This window comes from Petaurus breviceps, unplaced genomic scaffold, assembly GCF_028583685.1.
Source record: "Petaurus breviceps papuanus isolate PSGF00001 unplaced genomic scaffold, PetGlider_PUasm1.0 214, whole genome shotgun sequence".
NCBI classification, from domain to species: Eukaryota; Metazoa; Chordata; class Mammalia; order Diprotodontia; family Petauridae; genus Petaurus; species Petaurus breviceps.
The window spans coordinates 18690096-18699366 of record NW_027185863.1 but is presented as its reverse complement, the minus strand read 5'-3'; the positions used below and the strand labels follow the sequence as shown (position 1 = coordinate 18699366).

Sequence of the window (9271 nt, the reverse complement as noted above, 5' to 3'; positions counted from 1 at the left end):
TATGCATGATCTCTGTAGTTCCATTTTCTGTAGCTTTTTAAAAAGATCTTTTCACCATTTTATCCTCAAGTTCATCAATTTCTACTTTAAAATAAAGATCTTGCTTTAAAATTCTTTGCATAATACTCACTTTTGAAAAATTCCTTCCTTATTCTATTCCTTGCCATAATCTCTATTATGCCAATTACTATTTAAAAAAGAATGTGTTCTTCTTCTTTGACCCCAGGTCTTTCATGTGGATATGTGGAATGCCAAGTTTGCTCTCTCTTTTTATTTCTTTTACCATCTTAACATGCATAAAAACATTCAATCATAATACCATTCCACATTAATCATGCTCAACTCTCCTCTCTCAAGTAGCAGATCTAATGCCCTATGCACAATATCACCTACCTGACATTCTATATGTTGTTTTAGTTATGTACGTCCCTGATAATGCCTTTTATGTCAATTATCCAGAATTTTTCTATTCTTTGGGATGTTATTTCTGAAATATTTTGAACAAAAACTTTTCACTGATTTTGACATTGTTTTCTTAAGGTTTTTGTTTCTTTGAGGTGTTGTTTCATAGCAGAAAGAGAACTGGTCAAGTAACTAGGAATTCTTCACCAAGTTCAAAATCTAATTCATACAGGCTTCCTGACCATGGAAAAATCACTTAACTTCTTTATGTTCCAGGAAACTTTCAAATCGTTGCAAAGAAGGTGGACACCTGCCTTGGTAAAGTTTCCTCATCTGTGATCTGTCTATACAATGAAATCAGGGATACAATTCGTGTCTCTAATTCACTTCCTGATATCATCTTCCTAAATGCCAGTTCCATTGACTCATATAATACAGGAGACGATGGGGGGATAAGAATTTCAATGTAGTCATTTCACTTATATTGATTTATAGTAATGTAATATTTTTTAAAATGTTAACAAATGATTTCCACTTTGCCTCAATTTATTGCACTCTTTCCAGGTATATATTGGTTTTTACACCAAGATTTCTTCACTTATTTATTCCCCCACTGCTTGTTTATGTTATATGAGGCTATATTGCCCAAAATCTTGTATCAACTACATTTATAATGTTTTTTAAGAGCTTGTCCTCCATTGTTGCCAATGACTATCATGACTTTCTCCTTTCCAGTGAGTCAATTGCTGCCTGATGTAGTTTCTGTGTTTTTTTAAAGATGTTTTTTGTATTATTTAAACATCTCTATGACAATCACAGTTAATGTCTTTGCCTTTATCAATTTCCCATTTTTCAACATCAATAGCCTCTTATTTTTTTGGGGGGGGTCCAAAAGAGGGTTTTATTCTGACTATGGAAGCAACATCCTTCCTTATACTTCTGGATCCAAAAAGCTGGCATCCAAGTATTCTGTTCAAACCACACAAAAAAAATCAACTTTAACTTGGAGGGAAGAGGAGAGAACAGGGTGAAACAGTGGGAGAAGTAAGATGAAGTAGGTGTTCTTCCAATGGAGAGCGGAGTGACTGGAGAGTAAATTAAACAAATTCATGGAGCCATAGATTCCTGATAAATCAATAGAATTCTCTGTATTGAGCCCATTAATTTCCACTTATGAGAAAGTGGTGGATTGCTTTCTAGCTTGCTAAAGATTTCTTCTAAACAAGTAGATTAATTTTATTCTCATATCTCTGTTGGGAGATAAGAGGATACACACATATCCCTTTAAGGTCATTTCTGAACTCTTTTCATCCCTTATCTGAGACTAGATGTCCCTGGATACAGAGTCTAAAGGTCCTGGGCAGGGCAGCCCATTACCCAGGGCACAGAGTAAGCATGAATCCACTGAATCAGAGGTTTGGGAACTAAGTACTGCCTGGCCACATACCAGGGGGTGATGCCTAGTTCCTCCTGGAGAGCCCCTATGGGCCACTCCCACCCTTGTTCACAGTAGAGGCTGAGGACACATCAGGAGTTTCGGCCATTCTGAACTGCCTATGGAATCAGTTCTGATATCAACACCTTCAGCTTCTGGACACTAGTCAGATGGGTCCAAAGGCAGCTCCTAAAACACACATGGGCAGTCCTGTTTGGATGGCTTCGAACCACTTACACACATCTTCTCCAAGCATGTTGGTGGGCATTCCCAAAAGGGTGTGAGATGTTATCAACCTCACAGCAACGTTGGATAATGTAAGCAAGTTCCTCATGATCCACAAATCAGGTGGGTGCTCTTGTATATGGGGATACCCTATTAACATCAAGAAAATGGTCATACTTGCAACCAAAGGAGCCCTCTGCTAGGATCCGGAGTTTGTTGCAGTCCATGATAGAGAGCTGGATTCGAGGCTGTTCCTGCAGGATCTGGGTACACTAGAGGTCCCTCCTCAACCAAACCCTGAGTGCTTGGAGAGCTTGGTGCCCTATGGTCTCACCTAGAACAGCAACCATGTCATGGCGGTAGAGGTCATAGAGCACCATGAAGGCAGCAGCAGCTGCTAGTAGCACTTTCTCTAGTGGGTTGGTAGGTGGCTATGTGGCCTGGGTAGAGCAGGCCCAGGCCCATACTGTGGTCACTGGAGAAAGCCATAGCGTCTGAAATGGGGCAAGAGAGAGTCCAGGTAGTAGGTCAGAGAGCAGAGACAGGGGGAGTGGTGTTGCCATGGCAATGGCCCCTCCATCAATAGCTTTTTTTTTTAAAAGCAATCGGGGTTAAGTAACTTGCTCAAGGTTACACAGCCAGTTATTTCTGGGTGTGGTGCTGAGTGTCTGAGCCCGGATTTGATCCAGGTCATCCCGACACTGGAGCCGGTGCTCTTACTTGCTGAGCCACCTGGCCGCACTCATCAATAGCTTTTTAAAAATAATTTTGGTTGAAGTTTTTCCAGTGCTTTCTTTTGATTTGATATTGATTTTGGCATCAATCAACCTCATTGACAATCTGCTTATTTCATAGACAACTGTATCAGCAATGACATCTTCACAATGCCTATAGAGATTACAAATATGCTGATATAATTATCCATCACAAAATACGTCATGTTTGCATTTTGGGGAAATAAACTAGAAAATTTATTAAGATACCAAAAGACTGAGTTCTAAAACCAGAAAGTGAAAGCCATCAGAGTAGTTATGATATTGGCACAGATAGATAAAGTAGAAAGCACCCACATTCTCAAGCCTTTAAAACAGAACAGGCTACCTCAGGCAAAGGTCCTCCTCTCCCACACACAGCAACCACCCAGTCCAGGAAGCGTGCTCCCAGCAGCTCCGGCCCCTGGCAGTCCTCAGCAGGAGTCCTTAGCAGAAAGTCCTTAGCAGTCCTAACTCAAAAAGGGCTTCACGCTGCCGCTGCCTCTGCTGCTGCCCCCGCCGTTGCAACCACCGCCAGCCACCACAGGACCGCTAGCTCGGCTTTCGCTTTCCCTGGCTTTCACTTTCTCTTGCTCCGCCCCTTCCTGCTATGTCAGCACGTCCATGGGGCATGGAAGATCTTTAAATCCCATAACCCTTACAACAACTGATTTAGTGATATTTCATTTATCCATAAACGTTTTTGTTTGTTTATGATAGAGTGGATTTTACTTTTTCTATATTGTTCAGTGTTCACCATTTCCATAGTCATCAGACTTTCTTCTTGGATAGAGTATTCACAATATGTAATCACAAAAAACAAGAGTGAAAATAATATTTATAGAATTTATTTATGGCATTCTTAGAAGAGAATATAGTCATAGATCTAAAGTTGGAAGGAATCTCTCAAACCATCTGTCCAACCTGGTTATTTTCTAAATGAGAAAACTGAGGCTCAGGGAGGGTAATCTCAGATGAAGAAAGTGACAAAGGGCAGCTAGGTGACTTTGGGCAAGTCACTTAACCCCAATTGCCCTGCCTTCACCCTTCAAAAAAAAAAGATGTAAAAAGTGTCAGAGTCAGGAAATAAACTAAAGCTCCCTAATTTTTCCACAGTACCAACTGCCTCACACATCAACTTTTTTGTTTTCCTTTTTTTTTTTTTTTAGAGCGGGGGAAGGCTGGGCAATTGGGGTTGTGTCTTGCCCAAGGTCACACAGCGAGTAAATGTTAAGTGTCTGATACTAGATTTGAACTCAGGTCCTCCTGACTCCAGGGCCTGTGCTCTATACACTGTGCCATCTAGTCACCCCACATCAAAACATTCTAAACTCTTTGCTGCCAATGTACCATCATTAAAGTGGAAAGGGGTAAAAGATGTGGGAAATACTTTGAAAAGAGCAAAGTGCTTCATTCACAAATGTGAACCAGTATTATTTTTAAGTAATAATTTGAGTATACTTCTGACATTTAAAAATACTATAAAAACATCTGTTCATCAATTTAACAGGAAGGGATGATACTTAAAAGGTGAAATTAAGAGGTGAGAGAAGAATATAACGAGAGGAGATGGGGAGAGACAGAATGGGGTAAACTATCTCATACTGAAGAGGCAAGGGGAAATGCTTACAATGGAGGGGAAGAATAGGAAGGCAAAAGGGAATGGGTCAACCTTATTCTCACTGAATTTGGCTAGGGGAGGGAATGAAATACACACTAAATAGGATACCACCCTATAGGAGAGTAGGGAGAAGGGGATGAGAGGGCGGGATGATGGAAAGGAGGGCAGGCTGTGGGGGAGGGATGTTGGAAGCACTCACTTTTGAAAAGGGACGGGATCAATGTAGAGAATAGAAAAAGTGGGAGGTGGGATGGGAGGGAGGGAAATATAGTCAGTCTTTTACAATATATCTACTATGTTATTGTTTGTCATTAGCCACACATGTACATCCTATACTGAACTGCTTATCTTCCTAGTAAGGGTGGGGGACAAGGGAGGAAGGTAATGAATCTAGAATTCAAATTTTAAAATCAAATATTCAAATATGTATGTATATATACACATATATATATATAAATATATATATATATATATATGTGTGTGTGTGTGTATACTATTATCAATACTATTTTACATGTAATTGGGAAATAAGATATACAGGCACTGGGGCATAGAGATCCACTGGAAAAGTCAAAAGGGGTATGGGATAAAATATGGGAGAGAGCAGATTGGAGGAGGGGATATCCTGTGGGACTGCTATTTTGGGGGGTGGGTAGGGGAAAAACCGGGAGAAAATGTGTAACTCAAAATCTGGCAGAAATGAATGATGTAAATCAGAAGTTAATAAAGCATTTGAAAAAAAAACATCTGTTCATTCACCCTATTATTGTTATACAATGAGTAAACATATTCCTTCACTTCTTTTTAATTTTTTTTCTTGTAGCTGAAATAATTTTATAACAAAATCTAATTTGTACAGTTTTCTCCTTTAATATGCAATGTAATCTATTAAATCCACTTCTATGTACCATGCCCTCTTTAATTCTTATTTACAAATATATTTTAGGCCCTAAAGTAATTTTTTTGGAGGGGGAAAGGTAGGGCAATTGAGGTTAAATGAGTTGCTCAAGGTCACAGGGCTAGTTTTTGTGTTAAGTGTATGGGGTCAGAGTGCTCTATTCACTGTGACAGCTAGCCACCCCTTAAATAAAATATTTTAGCTCCAAAATATATGCTACTTTTATTATTACCTAATATTTTCTTTGTTCTCTTACAATATTGATTCTCTTTTTATAAACTTTTGGATCTTGCTTTTTATTGTGAGCTGCTTGAAGGCAGGAACTGTCATTTGCCTTTTCTTATATCCTCAGTGGTTATCGCCATGCTTAGTATACAATAGGCACTTAATAAATATATATATTGATTAAATATATATAATAAATTATGTTAAATATGTTTTAATTTAATAATTAAAAATAAATATATTAAATAGATATATAATAAATATATATTTATTGATTAAAATTTCTATTAAAAGTCTTCCCTTTTTTACCATGTATATTCTCCCTTTAACTCTTCTATAACTTGGACTATCTGCTTTGCTCAGGACAATCTTTGTTTTCCTTCTCTTAAGAAATTTATTTATATTATGCTTTAACTTGTTTTATGACTGATGCCTTAGAAGGGAAGAGGATATCTCCATTTAATCATTCCTTTTGATCACTTTGTTTCTAAATTCCTTCCCATCTAATAAGAATTTCCTCATCTTCCAAATATCTCTGCCAAGTGTCGTGGCTTTGGGTCAATTACATTCTGCTATCACCAAAACATTATTGGAAAAGGCAGGATCTTTTATACTATATAACACAATCTTCATTCTTTCTTGTATGTGACTCCTGCCAATTTTATTGAGTCACTTTTCTTTTTGTAAATATATACCACACTGTTTGCAATAGGATCTATGTAAGAGTATTTCAATTCTGTGTTATTAGAAAATAGAGAGGGGTGGCTAGGTGGTGCAGTGAGTAAAGCGCTGGCCCTGGAGTCGTGAGGACCCAAGTTCGGTTCCAGCCTGAGACACTTAACACCCACACAAAAATACTAGCCGTGTAACCTTGGGCAAGTTACTTAACCCCAATTGCCTCCAAAAAGACAAAAAAAAGAGAAAATACAAAGACTAGATCTGAGATTTCCTTGGTAGACTGAGCTTCTGAGGGAGTAAATTCTCTCTACTAATGCAGTTCAGTGCTATCTCTACAGCCTAGAGTCTTAGAGATTGCCTAGAGACTGAGATGTTGAACAGCTTACCCAGGGTGTCCCAGGTAGCCCTGTCAAAGGCAAGATTTGTATCCATATTTTTTTTTTGCCTTTCAGACAACCTCTTTATCCACTATATGACACTGGTTCTCTTGTGTATTCTTGAAAATTGGTTCTAAATATTTAGCTTCATAGATAATTACTTGGAAGCTTTCAATTACACAATATCATCTTTCCCTCCCAAAACTGAGAGAAATGATTTTTAATAACCAATGATTTGGAGAGAACTAGAGTTCTCTTTTTTTCTATAGACATCATTTCAAAGTTCAGTTGCTTGAGGACATTACTGATAATGAGATTGAATTAAGTCTCCTCCATCTTGGCCAGACCACATCCAAACTTGCAAGAAATTTAATCTAAGGTAGGAAAGCCCCTTGTTTTCTACTCAGTTTTGGTTCAGGGATGAATTCTTTGATTAGATTGCCCAAGGCTAGGGGTAATTAAAAGTAAGTGACATAATCAAAGTTCATTAGGATAAGTCCAGTCCCTCATTGTAATATTCACACTCTCTTATTACTTATTAACCAATCAGAGTTGATTGTCACTCTCTGGATTACCCACTTTCCAAAGGCATAGAAGTCATGAGTCAGCTCCATGATAGTCTTTAGCATTTGAGGGTTCAATGATCTCTTTTTTATCATTAATTAATTACCATTATTAATTAATTAGTTATTATTAATTATTTAGCTAATTAAAATGATTAAATTTTTAATTTAGTTTATTATTAATTAATTAGTTAGCATTATTAATAAAATTATTAATTACCCAGAAATTATGTTTCGAATATTTTAAACATCAAAAACAAACATCAATATCTTCACAGTGTCTAGGAAATATACCACTCCCTTAAAAAAATAAAAAAAAACTTTCCAAAAAAATATCAGTGACACTTTCATTCATACATCTTATATTTTCCAATCTCCAGTCATTATTCAGGATCTTCTCCGATATGTTTTAAATATCCATATTACCTGTGTCAAATATCTAGATCATCCCTGCCATAATTGTCCATTGTCAAGAGGCTCAACCTTCATTTCTTTGCACTCAGATTTGTCTTTTGTATGAGGAGATAGGTGACATAGTAGATAGTGTCCTGGACCTGGAGTCAAGAAAATCTGAATTCTAATCCTATTTCACTTACTAACTGTGTGACTCTGGGCAAGTCACTTAACCTCTTTGTTCTTTAGTCTTCCTTGTCTAAAAAATGGGGGTATTGGACTTGATGGCCTCTAATGTTCCTGCCACCTCTAAATCTATAATCCTGTAAAGTTGTATCCTGTTTCTCTCCTCTTAGAAATTATTGGCTTTCATTTTTGGCCTTCTGCATTCTTGTGCTATTTGAAATCATAGGTTTTCATCTGAATATCTTCTTTCTCCAGATGTATAAGAACTTCACTTGTTTAAGGATTTTTTTCTACCCTCCTCTTTCCTTCTCTTTTGAATTCTTTATTTTCTTATCTCAAGGTCTTTATTAAACTTCTTTCCTACATCCCTCTCTATTTAGGGACTTGCTTACTCCATCTATAGTAGGTGTGTTACTTGTACTTGTATTGTTCTTTCCTTCTACTAATTTTTTTTCCTGTGAATTTTCACACACTCTCTATTCTTCTCTGTAAATTTCCAGCAGTGTTTTCTAGAAAAAAAAATATTATTCTCTGTCTCCCTTTCTCTGCCATTGCTATCTTCTTTCCTCCAATTCTTTCCTGGTTGCCCTTCTTCATACACACACACACACACACACACACACATACACACACGTTTATGCATTTGTGTGTATATATATATATATATATATATATATATATATATATATTCACATGTATTTCTATTTATACATATATATGCATTTTTTTCTTCCCTCCCCTAACAAAGAATTCTTCTTTCCTGAAATAATGCCTTCTCATTTCATTATGGTACCAGGAGACTTTTCTCCATGTATGTGGTCAGATGTCACAAGCTCTATTGTTCCTGTTCCCCTACATATAATAATAAAATGATTTCCTGAGTCATTTCCAGAGTATGCCTTTGGCTGTCTTCTGTTCCAGCTGTAACCCTTCTTTGTCACTAAGTGAAAAACAGGTGGCTTGCCCCTGCTCCCCTTGCAACAGCTCTGTTTCACATTTTTATTCCCCACTTTAAATCCTAAATGTGTCATGTTCTTTCACTAGAATTGTTAATAAATTGCAACATCTTTTTTAACTGGGTGACGGTATCTGGCTCAGTCCTTTATTTTATTTCTGAAGGGAGTGAACAGCCTTTGTCCTTGACCTGCTAAGTACAATAACACAAAATTCTTCCAACAATCCTGTCACCGTTTCTCCTGATACAATGTCCAAAATAAATCAAATTGTTCCACTGAAGTGCACCTCACAAGAAAACTTCTTCCATGGAATTGATTTACTGCCTTGGCTTCAAACCAATGGAATTGGGGAAAAAAAGAAAAGGTACCTACTGCATAATACTTTGTAGGGCAGGTACACTTGATTTTTGTGTACACCTCCAGGGTACCCACTCTCATTTATGACTCCCCAGAAAAGTTTGAACTACCTTCTGGGTCATTGACTACTAAAAAAAATAGCTTATAAACCACCAGCCATCTATAACCCTTTATCAACTAGGCAGAGTATTCAGTAATTCAAA

At 37.3% G+C, this 9271-nt stretch overlaps 1 pseudogene; it reads right to left on the bottom strand.

The window, feature by feature from the left end:
• Window positions 1-1826: 1826 nt before the first annotated feature.
• LOC138165633 (ubiquinone biosynthesis protein COQ4 homolog, mitochondrial pseudogene) lies at window positions 1827-7227 on the bottom strand (annotated as a pseudogene).
• Window positions 7228-9271: the final 2044 nt, after the last annotated feature.